The 14,941-nt window shown below is 50.5% G+C and overlaps 1 long non-coding RNA gene across 3 annotated transcripts; it reads left to right on the top strand.

The window, feature by feature from the left end:
* Positions 1–176: 176 nt before the first annotated feature.
* Positions 177–14,085, top strand: LOC310644628. Of its 3 annotated transcripts, none has more exons than XR_014493323.1 (5): positions 177–645; positions 8,217–8,272; positions 10,277–10,986; positions 12,715–13,903; positions 13,940–14,085. It is a non-coding gene; the product is annotated as an uncharacterized lncRNA (long non-coding RNA). The 3 variants fall into 3 exon arrangements; XR_014493324.1 differs by having other exon boundaries at positions 12,715–13,918; positions 14,059–14,071; XR_014493325.1 differs by having other exon boundaries at positions 12,715–13,947.
* The last annotated feature ends 856 nt before the right edge of the window (positions 14,086–14,941 follow it).

Below are 14,941 nucleotides of genomic sequence, written 5' to 3'. Positions count from 1 at the left end.
GCAAGCGCAAACTCGGCTCGCCTGCTCGTACGTAGGCGCAAGCTTTCTAGCGCTTCCGCTTGAAACAGGGCTTTAGGGCTGCGCATGCGCCGCCAAGCGACGGGCTCGATTCGACAGCCCAAGCAGCAGGCTGCGCAGGCGCTCTGCCGAAAACGGAGTCCGTTGGTGATGGCCGTCTTTTTGAGTCTTTTTAAAAATCGAAACAGCGAGAGAGACTATTCGGTTACGTCAAGCGGCAAATCTAGCGTGGGAGGCAAAATTGTGGCATGTTTAAAAAAGACCCCTTGCTCTATGGGGAAACACATAGGCCCCGCCCTCACTGTAGTACGCTTGCGCAATAGCTACAGGAATATTGAGCAGTCGCGCGCTTTACCCGAGCTCTTCTGTAAACTCTTCTGGAAGCTTCTGGTTTCTTCCGTCGGGCGCTCGCAGGAGAGGGTCTGCTCGGCGGCGGCTGGTGAAGGCCAGCCAGTTTCCTCCTGAGGAGTTGCCTTGAGCGGCAGCCGAGCGGGCTTTTCACCTATTTCGTCCTTAGCGTGAGGAATTTGGAGTGTTTTTTCGAGCCGTTCCTCGTCTCGGCTACTTTGCTGTAATGGCAGTGAGTAACGAAGCCGAGCTCTCCCCTCAGGGACCGCCGCGAAGCCAGTAAGTCCCGCTCGGGTTTTTTTTTTTAATGCGTAATATTAACTCGCCACGAAGGCTACGTTCCTACAATGTTAACCCTGATTTAACCGCACGCCCCCTTCCTCCCCCCGCATGAGGTTAAGGCTACACCTAAAGCAGGGGTCTTCAAACTTGGCCCTTTTATGACTTGTGGACTTCAACTCCCAGAATTCATCTGGCCCTCTCAATTCCTGGCAAATAGTTGGGGAAGAAATGGAGGTAGTGACAGATTTTATTTTCCTGGGCTCCAAGATCACTGCAGATGGGGACTGTAGCCAAGAAATTAAAAGACGCTTGCTCCTGGGGAGGAAAGCCATGGCAAATCTAGACAGCACACTAAAAAGCAGAGACATCACCCTGTCAACAAAAGTGCGTATAGTCAAGGCTATGGTCTTCCCAGTTGCAATGTATGGCAGTGAAAGTTGGACCATAAAAAAGGCTGAGCGCCAAAGGATTGAGGCCTTTGAACTATGGTGCTGGAGAAGACTCCTGCGAGTCCCTTGGACTGCAAGGCGATCAAACCGGTCAGTCCTAGAGGAGATAAATCCTGACTGCTCTTTAGAAGGCCAGATCCTGAAGCTAAAACTCAAATACTTTGGCCACCTAATGAGAAGGAAGGACTCACTGGAGAAGAGCCTAATGCTGGGAAAGATTGAGGGCAAGAGAAGAATGGGACGACAGAGAATGAGGTGGCTGGATGGAGTCACTGAAGCAGTAGGCGTGAGCTTAAATGGACTCCTGAAGATGGTAGAGGACAGGAAGGCCTGGAGGAACGTTGTCCATAGGGTCGCGATGGGTCGGACACGACTTCGCAGCTAACAACAACAAAAGCAGGGGTCTTCAAACTTGGCCCTTTTATGACTTGTGGACTTCAACTCCCAGAATTCCTCAGCCAGCAAAGCTGGCTGAGGAATTCTGGGAGTTGAAGTCCACAAGTCATAAAAGGGCCAAGTTTGAAGACCCCTGACCTAAAGGGCTGATGGAGGTATCGGGTTTCCACCTCACTCGACCACGCTGCGGGGCCTGGGAATGCCAGGGCGCGACTTTCGGGGCCTTAAGATGTTGCTGTTGAAAGACCGAAGAGAGCTCGCCCTTTAGTTGTTGTCACTTGGTTATGGCAGGGGCGAGGTAAACTTGCCCTGGGCTTCCCTTTGGCCAGCCTTGGCTATAAAAAACGGCTTGGAGCTGCTCGAGGTGTGTAGAAATCTGTACTGGGTTTTCCCTTCGTTAAAATCTGACCGCAAAGCCCACCTTTTTCGCCTTGTTTTGTAAAATTCTTCAGTATTCGTCATTGGCCGTAAAGTTCCCTTCGGTTCTGAAATTTTTATTTGGAAATCTGTTTTGTTTTTGTAAAGACGAGTGCCAATTGCTTTGGTTTATACAGACATTGTACCTACCGTATATACTTGAGTATAAGCCGACTCGAATATAAGCCGAGACCCCTAATTTTACCCTCCAAAAATGGGAAAAGTTGGTGACTCGAGTATAAGCCGAGGCTGGGAAATGCAGCAGCTCACCTTATGCTCCTCTCCAGAGATCTTCCCTCAGCAGCGGCCGGCAAAGTAGCTCGCACGCGAAACAAGCCCGGCAGAGGAGCCGGAGCGGCGAGCAGAGGCGCCCGGCCCAGATCCTGCAAGGCCCGGCCGAGACACGCCCCCAGCAGCGGAGCTGCTCCGGCTCCTCTGTCGGGCTTGTTTTGCATGTGAGCTACTTTGCCTGACGCTGAGAAGACCCGCTTGGGCACTCGGGTTGGTGTCAGTCTCCGCAGGCCCTTCTCGTTTCCAGGAACGTCAAGCGCGCTTGGCTCCCCACCCCCACGGCAGGGCAGGGCAGGGCAGAGACTTGCTCGCCCTTCTGACGGCCCTGAAGAGAAACGAAGGGCTTGCAAACTCCCCGCGAGAAGCTGGGCGAAGCGCGCGGCTGGGCGAGTGTGTGCCTGCGCACGTATTTACGAAAGAAACGCTCCGAGAGTTCTTCTTTCTCCGCCCCCTTGGGGGGAACTCTAGCGACTGCTGTAGCCGCGCTTCTCTTCTCGGCTCCAAAAATAGGGATTTCTACTCTCTCTCTCTCTCTCTCTCCCCTCCCCACCCCGCATTCTCCTGCCTCTTCGATTGCGACAATAAAAGGGCGAAGGGTGCGCTGGTTTCTTCCTCCTTCCTCCCCCCCTCCCCTCCCCTCCCCGATTGTCAGGTGAGGCAGCTGGAGGTCTGGCCAGGAGATTGTAGCCGTTTTGAAACGCCGCGGCTTGAAACGCCCAATCAGCTGATTTTCGGGTGGAAGAGCCGCGGCTTGAATCTGTTTGCATCTGCCTGAATTAGACCGAAACGGCCTGAATTTGACCAGAGTTGCTTTGTAATGGCTGGAGGAACTGCAGAGGAGGTCTTGCTGGGAGATTGTGGCCGTTTTGAAACACCGCGGCTTGAAACGCCCGATCAGCTGATTTTCGGGGCGGAAAGAGCCACGGCTTGAATCTGCTTGTATTTGTTTGAACTTAACCAGAAACGGCTCGTAATGGCTGGAGGAACTGCGGAGGGAGTGAATGCTCCAGCCTGGAATATTTGGAAAGGCTGGGGGAACCGGATGAACTGCAGCTTAAGAGACTGTTGCCGGAGGAGCCATGGCTTGAAACGCCCCAGTTTTGGGGCAGCGTTTGCTTGTTCCGGGTAGAAAAAACGCTGTCGACCCCGGCATCTTTTGCGGGGAGGGGTGAGGTGGGGTGGGGTGGGGTGGAGGAAGCAGTTTGTGAAGCAGCCGAAATGGGGGTGTCAAGCCCTACGGGGACCAGGGGAGCACTTCCAACAATGCCCGCGCAGCACCGAAGGCCCATTGGCGCCCGCACCCCCCAACTGTTCGGCGGGCGAACGCCAGACCCGCTGCCGCACTTACAGCTGATCGGCGGCCGGAGGAGATTGCGAGCGGCTGCGGAGGTTCCGCGGCCGCATCAACAGCTGATCGGCGGCCGGAGGAGATTGTGGATGGGCGCAGAGGGTCCGCGTCAGCACAGACAGCTGATCGGCGGCTGAAGGAGACTGCGAGCGGCTGCGGAGGTTCCGCGCCGGCACAAACAGCTAAGGGGCAGCCGGGGACGTCTACCGGTGGTCACGCAGCGCAATCAACTGAGCGGCAGCTAGAAACAGCCGCCGACGGTCGCACGGACCTCACGGGACTTTTCGGGTCCGATGGCGGCTTGGAGAGTGTGGGTGGCTGCTTCGCAGACCTGGCGGTTATGCAAGGTCTGCGAAGCAGCCACCCACACTCTCCAAGCCGCCATCGGACCCGAAAAGTCCCGTGAGGTCCGTGCGACCATCGGCGGCTGTTTCTAGCTGCCGCTCAGTTGATTGCGCTGCGTGACCACCGGTAGACGTCCCCTGCTGCCCCTTAGCTGTTTGTGCCGGCGCGGAACCTCCGCAGCCGCTCGCAGTCTCCTTCAGCCGCCGATCAGCTGTCTGTGCTGACGCGGACCCTCTGCGCCCGTCCACAATCTCCTCCGGCCGCCGATCAGCTGTTGATGCGGCCGCGGAACCTCCGCAGCCGCTCGCAATCTCCTCCGGCCGCCGATCAGCTGTAAGTGCGGCAGCGGGTCTGGCGTTCGCCCGCCGAACAGTTGGGGGGTGCGGGTGCCAATGGGCCTTCGGTGCTGCGCGGGCATTGTTGGAAGTGCTCCCCTGGTCCCCGTAGGGCTTGACACCCCCATTTCGGCTGCTTCGCAAACTGCTTCCTCCACCCCACCCCACCCCACCTCACCCCTCCCCGCAAAAGATGCCGGGGTCGACAGCGTTTTTTCTACCCGGAACAAGTAAACACCAGGCAACCCTGCACTATTCAGCTCAGTGAAGTCACGCTTGAAACGGCTTGAAATGCCCGATCAGCTGATTTTCGGGGCGGAAAGCATGCGGTGTTGTTGTGTTTTTTTTTCCTCCACCCGAAAGTGAACGGCAGCTTTCCGTACTAGTGTATTTGTACTGCCGCGAGTGACAACTGACAAAGCTTGCCGGTGTGATCTTGATTTTGGAACTGATGAAGTCTGTTAACTAATTGATTGGCACTCCGGTCGCTCATCGCCGTGAAACTAGACCTTGTCTTTGGGGTTTTGTTTTTTTTACTTTGGGCTGATCAAATGGAATAAATGGAATAAATAAAAACACTGGCATGTCAAGACACCAGCACAAAGACCAAGGTACAAGCAGCTCTCCTTCAGTCATTATTGAAACATTTGATCAGCCCAACTTCTTCTTCTTATTATTATTATTATTAAATCTGTTTTTTAACCAAGCGTGACTTCACTGAGCTGAATAGTGCAGGGTTGTCTGCGTGTTTGCTTGTTCCGGGTAGAAAAAACGCTGTCGACCCGGCATCTTTTGCGGGGAGGGGTGGGGTGGGGTGGAGGAAGCAGTTTGCGAAGCAGCCGAAATGGGGGTATATAGAGGATGGGAGGTTCCCACCGAGAGAGCCAGCAGAGTTGTTGTCGAAGCACATCACACGCCTTTCCAACCACCAGAGAAGGGAGGAATAAGAAAGAAACACACACACACACACACACACACACACACCAGGAAATCGAGGGAGCTTGCGTAAGATCTGAAGGAGACACGATCGTGGGAAAGGCACTGAGCGTGCCGTGGAAAAAAAAGAAAGGGTGGACTTGGGCTCGGCTGGTTTCGCAACGGGAAATGGGAAATCCCCGCAAAAGATGCCGGGGTCGACAGCTTTTTTTCTACCCGGAACAAGCAAACGCTGCCCCAAAACTGGGGCGTTTCAAGCCATGGCTCCTCCGGCAACAGTCGCTTAAGCTGCAGTTCATCCGGTTCCCCCAGCCTTTCCAAATATTCCAGGCTGGAGCATTCACTCCCTCCGCAGTTCCTCCAGCCATTACAAGCCGTTTCTGGTTAAGTTCAAACAAATACAAGCAGATTCAAGCCGTGGCTCTTTCCGCCCCGAAAATCAGCTGATCGGGCGTTTCAAGCCGCGGCGTTTCAAAACGGCCACAATCTCCCGGCCAGACCTCCAGCTGCCTCACCTGACAATCGGGGAGGGGAGGGGAGGGGGGGAGGAAGAAACCAGCGCACCCTTCGCCCTTTTATTGTCGCAATCGAAGAGGCAGGAGAATGCGGGGTGGGGAGGGGAGAGAGAGAGAGAGAGAGAGAGTAGAAATCCTTATTTTCGGAACCGAGAAGAGAAGCGCGGCTACAGCAGTCGCTAGAGTTCCCCCCAAGGGGGCGGAGAAAGAAGAGCATTCACTCCCTCCGCAGTTCCTCCAGCCATTACGAGCCGTTTCTGGTTAAGTTCAAACAAATACAAGCAGATTCAAGCCGTGGCTCTTTCCGCCCCGAAAATCAGCTGATCGGGCGTTTCAAGCCGCGGCGTTTCAAAACGGCTACAATCTCCCGGCCAGACCTCCAGCTGCCTCACCTGACAATCGGGGAGGGGAGGGGAGGGGAGGGGGGGAGGAAGAAACCAGCGCACCCTTCGCCCTTTTATTGTCGCAATCGAAGAGGCAGGAGAATGCGGGGTGGGGAGGGGAGAGAGAGAGAGAGAGAGAGTAGAAATCCCTATTTTCGGAGCCGAGAAGAGAAGCGTGGCTACAGCAGTCGCTAGAGTTCCCCCCAAGGGGGCGGAGAAAGAAGAGCATTCACTCCCTCCGCAGTTCCTCCAGCCATTACGAGCCGTTTCTGGTTAAGTTCAAACAAATACAAGCAGATTCAAGCCGTGGCTCTTTCCGCCCCGAAAATCAGCTGATCGGGCGTTTCAAGCCCGGCGTTTCAAAACGGCCACAATCTCCCAGCAAGACCTCCTCTGCAGTTCCTCCAGCCATTACAAAGCAACTCTGGTCAAATTCAGGCCGTTTCGGTCTAATTCAGGCAGATGCAAACAGATTCAAGCCGCGGCTCTTCCACCCGAAAATCAGCTGATTGGGCGTTTCAAGCCGCGGCGTTTCAAAACGGCTACAATCTCCTGGCCAGACCTCCAGCTGCCTCACCTGACAATCGGGGAGGGGAGGGGAGGGGGGGAGGAAGGAGGAAGAAACCAGCGCACCCTTCGCCCTTTTATTGTCGCAATCGAAGAGGCAGGAGAATGCGGGGTGGGGAGGGGAGAGAGAGAGAGAGAGAGAGTAGAAATCCCTATTTTTGGAGCCGAGAAGAGAAGCGCGGCTACAGCAGTCGCTAGAGTTCCCCCCAAGGGGGCGGAGAAAGAAGAACTCTCGGAGCGTTTCTTTCGTAAATACGTGCGCAGGCACACACTCGCCCAGCCGCGCGCTTCGCCCAGCTTCTCGCGGGGAGTTTGCAAGCCCTTCGTTTCTCTTCAGGGCCGTCAGAAGGGCGAGCAAGTCTCTGCCCTGCCCTGCCCTGCCGTGGGGGTGGGGAGCCAAGCGCGCTTGACGTTCCTGGAAACGAGAAGGGCCTGCGGAGACTGACACCAACCCGAGTGCCCAAGCGGGTCTTCTCAGCGTCAGGCAAAGTAGCTCACATGCAAAACAAGCCCGGCAGAGGAGCCGGAGCAGCTCCGCTGCTGGGGGCGTGTCTCGGCTGGGCCTTGCAGGATCTGGGCCGGGCGCCTCTGCTCGCCGCTCCGGCTCCTCTGCCGGGCTTGTTTCCCATGTGATTCCGGGCCAGGTGCTGCTGAGGGCGAGCAGAGGCGCCCGGGCGACCCCAGCAGCGTCAGGCAAAGTAGCTCGGCCGCGCGCAAGTCCTCGGTAAGTTCTTTTTTTTTGTTGACTGGAGTATAAGCCGAAGTGGATTTTTTCAGCCCAAAAAGTGGGCTGAAAAATTCGGCTTATACTCAAGTATATACGGTAATTTCTGCTGCTACCAGATTTTAATGGGCAAATTACAGATTTTTTCCCCTTAATTTGTAGTTAAACAAATGTCTTAATTTTTTCCTATCTTTCATTTGTTGCAGCCCTCCCTTTAATTGGCTATAAACTTGAAGGAGCATTGGATTACTTCTGTAACTGCCAAAAACCCTCCTCCTCCTGGTCTTGAACCTTTTTTTCCTAATACGTTTAAAATAATAACCAAAGGCATTGAGTATATTTACAATAACCAATGATAGGGTTAGGTAAAGTATTGTTAATGTGCGGGCAAGAAGGAGAAATGGTTAAATTCTAACTATTAAGCACTCTGTAAGCTATACCTTAACACAGAGAAATTAAGAACCATCTAGCCAAAAGTTTAATACTGTACCAGTATGTGAAATTTTGTGCTGACTGGATTTGCATATTGCTCATCATTGCTTTGTGGTTCAGTGTTGTGCAAATTAAGCAAGAGTGATTAACATGGCTTGATATACTGTGCAAATTTTGATAGCTTTTTAATTTGATGATTTGGTTTGAATATTGTAGATGGATCATCACGACTTGTTTGACTGAACACAATTTTTCTCTCCATGTATTGATTATAGTACCTCAAGGTGTGCTTGAATGCTTACTCTTATCAGTGCGATTTTACAGTGCATTTCATTTCAAACTACTATGAAATAAATCTGATGTTAGTAGGAAAAATAATATTTGCATTAGGAAGAGATTGATCTAGTTGTTCACTTGATTTTTTTTACAGGAATCTTCCCAAATCAATGGAAGTTGCAAGAAGAAAGATTTCTGTAGCGCTTGATGGTAATTTTAAACTATGAATTGGGGTACGGTTGAGTTAATGTTTTATAGCTAGGATATTTGTAATCTGAAATTCTGTAACTGGTGGTTATGAGATAGAACAGGGGTCGGCAACCTAAAAAAGAAAAAGAGCCACTGGGAACCGGTTCCATCACAAATTAAAAAAAGAGGGAGCCGCGTGCGTGTGTCCATGCACGCGATGCGCAAAAAGGTTTTTTGCGCATGCGCGGACGCACGCGGCTGCCATTTTTTAAAAAATGAGATGGAACCGGTTCCCGGTTGCCTGATGGCGACGGCCCGTCTGCAAAGCTGCCGCTTTCGGCAGCTTTGCAGACGGGCCGTGGCAGCTTCCGCAAAGAGCGGCGCCCCTGCCCATTCCGAGAGGTGCGCGCGCACCTCTCCGAACGACCGGAGGTGCGCGCGTACCTCCGCGCGAATGGGCAGCGGTGCCGCTCTTTCAGGAAGCCCGCCGCGGCCCGTCTGTGAAGCTGCCGAAAGCGGCAGCTTAGCAGACGGGCCGCGGCAGCTTCCGCAAAGAGCGGCGACCCTGCCCATTCCAAGAGGTGCGCGCGCACCTCTCCGAACGACCGGAGGTGCGCGCGCACCTCTCGGAATGGGCAGGGGCGCCGCTCTTTGCGGAAGCTGCCACGGCCCGTCTGCAAAGCTGCCGAAAGCGGCAGCTTAGCAGACGGGCCGCGGCAGCTTCCGCAAAGAGCGGCGCCCCTGCCCATTCCGAGAGGTGCGTGCGCACCTCTCCGAACGACCGGAGTTGCGCGCGCACCTCCGGTCGTTCGGAGAGGTGCGCGCGCACCTCTTGGAATGGGCAGGGTCGCCGCTCTTTGCGGAAGCTGCCGCGGCCCTTCTGCTAAGCTGCCGCTTTCGGCAGCTTCACAGACGGGCCGCGGCGGGCTTCCTGAAAGAGTGGCACCGCTGCCCATTCGCGCGGAGGTACGCGCGCACCTCCGGTCGTTCGGAGAGGTGCGCGCGCACCTCTTGGAATGGGCAGGGTCGCCGCTCTTTGCGGAAGCTGCCGCGGCCCTTCTGCTAAGCTGCCGCTTTCGGCAGCTTCACAGACGGGCCGCGGCGGGCTTCCTGAAAGAGTGGCACCGCTGCCCATTCGCGCGGAGGTACGCGCGCACCTCCGGTCGTTCGGAGAGGTGCGCGCGCACCTCTCGGAATGGGCAGGGGCGCCGCTCTTTGCGGAAGCTGCCGCGGCCCGTCTGCTAAGCTGCCGCTTTCGGCAGCTTCACAGACGGGCCGCGGCGGGCTTCCTGAAAGAGCGGCACCGCTGCCCATTCGCGCAGAGGTACGCGCGCACCTCTCCAAAGGTTTGGGGAGGTGCGCGCGCACCTCCGCCCATTCGGGGAGGTGCGCGTGCACCTCTCCAAACGGGCGGTGCCACTCTCCATTTGGAGAGGTGCGCGCGCACCACTGCCCGTTGGAAGAGGTGCGCGCGCACCGGGCGGCTGGGAGCCGCAAGAGACGGCTCAAAGAGCCGCATGCGGCTCCGGAGCCGCAGGTTGCCGACCTGTGAGATAGAAGAAAACAGCAGGGTACAATCTTTCTAAATATGCAGCAAATTTATTAACAATGATGAAAGTGAAAATAAGGAAAAAAGGAACAGATGTATAGAAGGAAAGGCTTGGAGTTGTGTTTATAGCAGGATGGGCTCCATAGCAATAATGTGTGTTGCTAAAATGGCTGTTATGGAACAGCTGCATTTTGACTAAGTGCGGCTATAGACTCTTAATCTTTGTGGGCACATTGTTAAAAGAATTCTAATCCTGCTGTTTTGTGTTAGTAGTGAAACAGATGTCTGAGTAAATTGCTTAGGCTTGTCTCCTAAATACTTGATTATTGTTAGGAATTTGAATAAGGTTGGAAAATAGTTCTAGTGATTGTTATAAAATGGAACGTGAAATAAAGCAGGTCAGAAAGACATAAGTAGTAGGAGAAATTTAAGTTTACAGTATTGTGGTTTTCTAAGACTTTTTTTTTAATCTAAAGTAATCGAGACTGGACAGCGACAACAGAAAGGACATGTTTTAAAATTACTGAGAAGCAGAAAGTGTGCAAGAAGATAGATGAGATGACAGGATTCATGGATGACTTTATTCTGAGATCACCTAAAGGGAGATAGATCTCCATTATGTTCAAGGAGGAGCTGGAGCAGGTGATCCTCCTCAGTATCTTCTAGTGATACATCTTACAGTTCAAGTTCTACTTCAAGTATTTCATCTTCCACAAGCTGGAGTAGATCAAGAAGCAGATCAAGATTGCATGCTAAAAGAAATTGTTTTCAGAGATCCAGAGGATACTCAAGATCTTATTTCAGGAGTTGATCAAGATCACACAATTACGGATACCAGGAAAGATACCATCTTAGATATTACAGAAAACACGTCCAAGATACTGATCACGGAGCAGATCTCCTATTAGATCATACTATCACAGATATTACAGATCAAGAAGCCGAGGATACTATAGGTTTGGAAGAATCATATGTCTGGAAACCTATAGAACATGGGTGTGAAACTCACAACGTCACATGACATGTTATGACGTATCACTGCTTTTTTCCCATTGCTGGCAATGGGGTAGGCGCGGTTTTGGTGTGACGCATGCGGTCTGGCAGTTTGACACCCATTATAGAAGGTGGAGAAACCGTTCCCAAACAAGATCTCACAGTAAAACCCCTCTTCGCTTGACAGAAAAAGGTATTTAAGGGGAAAAAAAAATCTTGGGTTGTGAAGAAAGTATTTCAAAATTATTTGGAAAATTCTTTGTCCAGATATGAAAATGGCAGTATTTGAAGCATCTTACAGTGTACCTTATAAATAACGGCAAGTCTTGGAAAAAGAAATAAATACATCAGAAGCCTTGCAATTTTGTGAATGTTGTTAGATATCTGCCTTTAAATTACAGTGCAATTGTTGAATTATTGGCTTGTTTTGAAAGTCATTGCATTGACTTGTTTATGAAAAAATGTACTAAAATGTACATTCTAAAATAATTTTTTTAAACTTTTTTAAAAAACTAATTCTGGTTACCAAATCTTAACTACTATGTAATCTTGAAATCATCCGACTTCTGATTTTTTAAAAGTAAGAATCCTATTAATAAAACTGAATATTTTTTTATATAAAAATCTTTTCTATTTTTCTTGTTAACCTAGTCAAACTATATCATATATGGATTTTAAACTTTGAACAGAATGTACAGTAGTACCTGTCAAACTGTCATGGAACAAATCGTTTCCAGAAATCCATTATCCAAACACACAGCACATTTTACATGCTTTTTTCCCCCTGTCTTACAGAAATCATGACAATCTGTTGGTAATTGGTTATGGGCTTTAGTTCTGACTCATGGGAGGGGCTCAAATTAGTCTGAAATGGTTGGAAAAAGTTTATATAAAATTGAACAAAATTAAAAATCTAAACTTTCTTAAGCAGTGAGGTTAGGTGATATTAAAATACTGTACATGTTCTAGGTATTAAAAGACACCTTAGGAACTGCCTATTTGAAAATATTTCCTCAATTCTTTAATAGGAAATAACAAAATGTAATTCTTAATGAAGTGTAACCTTTCCATTAATCCATTTTACAAGAAACTAAAATTTAGGGATGGGTATCTACTGAAAATAGCAAAGATGAACATAAATTCCAGCTACTTGTCTGCACTTCTTAATAGCAATAACTCTTATTTGGAAACCTGATAGAAATATTTTCAGATTAACAATTGTAGTGTTTCTTAAGCACGAGACTAGAGCAGACCATTTGTTTTGAGTTATTTAGATGGCAATGCAAACCTTCTCTTTCTAACAGACGAACAGAAGAGAAAAATGGAATGACATCTGTGACGAAGGGCATTGCTCTTAGTCCTAACATAAGTTTATTTGTCTGAAAGCAAGAAACTGATTAGCAATTTTAGTGGAGGATTGTTTTGCAATCCTACACAGCTCTGTTCAGAAACCAGCCCCGTTCAATTTAGGGAGAGTTATTCCCAAGTTAGCATGCAAGGAATTTTCACATTCCAGCAACTGGAATGGTACAGTATAAGGCCTCCCACTTGAGCAGGGGGGTGGACTAGAAGACCTCCAAGGTCCCTTCTAACTTATTTTGTTATCCTTGCACCTTTAATTCAAAACCATGCAAAGTATATTCCTATAGGAGAAACTATTTCTTCATGGCTGTTGAATTAGGAAAAGCAAACTACTTAATATGTTTATATGGCACTGATTTTGTGAGTTTCTGCATTTTGTTCATGTAATTTCTGTGAAACACAATATTTTTGTACATTCTTAGGAAGGATTGTAGTTTTAGGATACTGCAGGAGTATCCTAAAATTCCACCATTTTAATATGCTACCTCTAAGAATAAACATGTATTATTTATTTGAATGAATAATGACTGACAAATTATTCTAATTTTCTATTTTTCAGAATATAATGCCAAGGCTACTGGCCCTGAAGTCAGCAATTCTGCTTTCTAAAAATCCTGGAGTATCTCCAGGAAGAGAAGAGAGAAAATGGCTCTATTGGCCATTGGATTCCTGTTAAGAATGAGAAAAATGTCCTGTTTCGTAATTTTTCACCTAAAAGTACAACTTTCAGAGCACGCTAATAGTTTTGTTCTGGTTAATAGCATCTGAAATATTATGAAATTCAAAATATCTCATTTTTGAGATTTAAATGTAGGTTACCTCATTTGAAACTAGAATTTGTTTTGCGGATAGAAAATGGAGTACAAAAACCCAGAGAATACAGGTAGGATTTTTGACTGAAATGGATTATGTTACAGACATAATATCTTAGTTTTTAGTTTGTGGTATATGTAACATAAGAACTAATGAAGGTTTCTCCTTTTATAATTTTAAGCACTTTATAAATAGTGATTTATGGCTCCTGTTAGTAATTCGGTTTACCTATGTCATGGGCCGGCAACCTGCGGCTCCCAGTCCTCCGCCATGTTTAGTCCTCAAAAAAAAGTGGCACTAAAATAGTTAAATAATCAATTCAAACTTATCACCCCCCAAAAAAAACTTGCAAAGTTTGCATTGATTGGTTGAACTTTGGTTTGTGAGACCGCCTACAAGCCGTTTGTGGGACTGCCCAAAAACCTCGTTGTTTCTTTAATCTGACTGCACTTGGCGGCAGTGGAGGAAGAGACAAGAGGACTAGAAAGGTGAGTAGCAGTTCTTCTCGCGGCGCCCTCGAGTCTGCAGCTTAAATACAAGCGGCCCGGAGTGGTTGGAGGGTGGGGGGGACTTTAAAAGTGCTGTAGCCGCTATTCCTGCTGCTTGCAGGGTTGGTGCACCCCCCCTTTCCATCCCTGCCGCTGTGCGAGGATTGGCCTCGCGGCGTTTGGCAGCAGGAGAGGCAGCGGTTCCTCTCGCAGCACCCACAAGTCAGCAGCATAAATATGAGTGGCACGGAGTGGTCAGAGGGTGGGGAGGCTTTAAAAGTGCTGTAGCCGCTATTCCTGCTGCTTGCAGGGTTGGCGCACCCCCCCTTTCCATCCCTGCCGCTGCGCGAGGATCAGCCTCGTGGCGTTTGGCGGCAGGAGAGGCAGCGGTTCCTCTCACGGTGCCCATGAGTCTGCAACGTAAATACGAGCGGCCTGGAGTGGTCGGTTTGGAGAGCTGTGGTGGAGGTTTGGAGAGCTGAGGTTTGGAGAGCTGCGCAGCTCTCCAAACCTCCACCTCCCTGTTTGGAGAGCTGCTGCCTTCGTCCGCATTTGAAAGAAACACAGATGAAGGCAGCAGCTCTCCAAACGGGGCGGCGGAGGTTTGGGTAGGAGGTTTGGAGAGCTCCCCGATTGGAGAGCTGCTGCCTTCATCTGTGTTTCTTTCAAACGCGGACGAAGGCAGTAGCTCTCCAAACGGAGGTGGAGGTTTGGAGAGCTGCGCAGCTCTCCAAACCTCCGCTGCCCCATTTGGAGAGCTGCTGCCTTCATCAAACGCGGAGGTTTGGAGGCCCCGGGGGGAGGGGCAGGGTGCTCGGGTGTCTCCGGCGGTGCCCGGGCTGAAGGCGCTGCAACCCAGCGCCCGTTGCCAGGGGGACCCGCCGCCGCTGCGCAGGTGCCTCCCAGCTCGGGGGAGCCGCGCTGCGGGAGACGCTTGCAAGGCTTCTTTCGGCCGGGGAAGGGCCCGTTGCCTCCGAGGGGGGCCCGGGCGGGATCCTCTAAAAGTCCGTTTCCTTCCTCGTCTTCGCACGGCCTTCCGCAGTCGTCTCGGCCTGCGAGTCCCCCCCCCCCCGATAAGCTGGTGGCACTGGGCGGCGACAGGTGCATGGGGCTCAGGATGTGGCACGGGCATCAGGGTGGTGCATGTTTTGCCTTGTTCTGTGCACGCGTGCATGCAGGCACACGCACATTTTGCGGCTCCCACTTTTTGGTGTGTGTGACGGAACCGGTTCTGAGTGGCTCTTCTGCTGTCTCAGGTTGCTGACCCCTGACCTATGTAGTTAAATGTTTCACTTTTAACAAAAATACTACTTGTTGCAGTAAGTATAAAGGTAACAAAAGATGCTTTAGTGAAGTTTGAGTATTTGCATATTAATCCTTGCCTGTTAACACTGCATAAATTGCTCTCCTTGCACTTTTGTAAGAAACACTTCTAATATGAAATTTAAAGTTTTTAGCTGTAAATAAGCTTGATACAAACATTTA

The sequence above is a fragment of the Vipera ursinii genome (assembly GCF_947247035.1).
Source record: "Vipera ursinii genome assembly, chromosome: 9".
NCBI classification, from domain to species: domain Eukaryota; kingdom Metazoa; phylum Chordata; class Lepidosauria; order Squamata; family Viperidae; genus Vipera; species Vipera ursinii.
The sequence above is the reverse complement of the archived record's forward strand: the minus strand, read 5'-3'. Positions and strand labels throughout refer to the sequence as shown.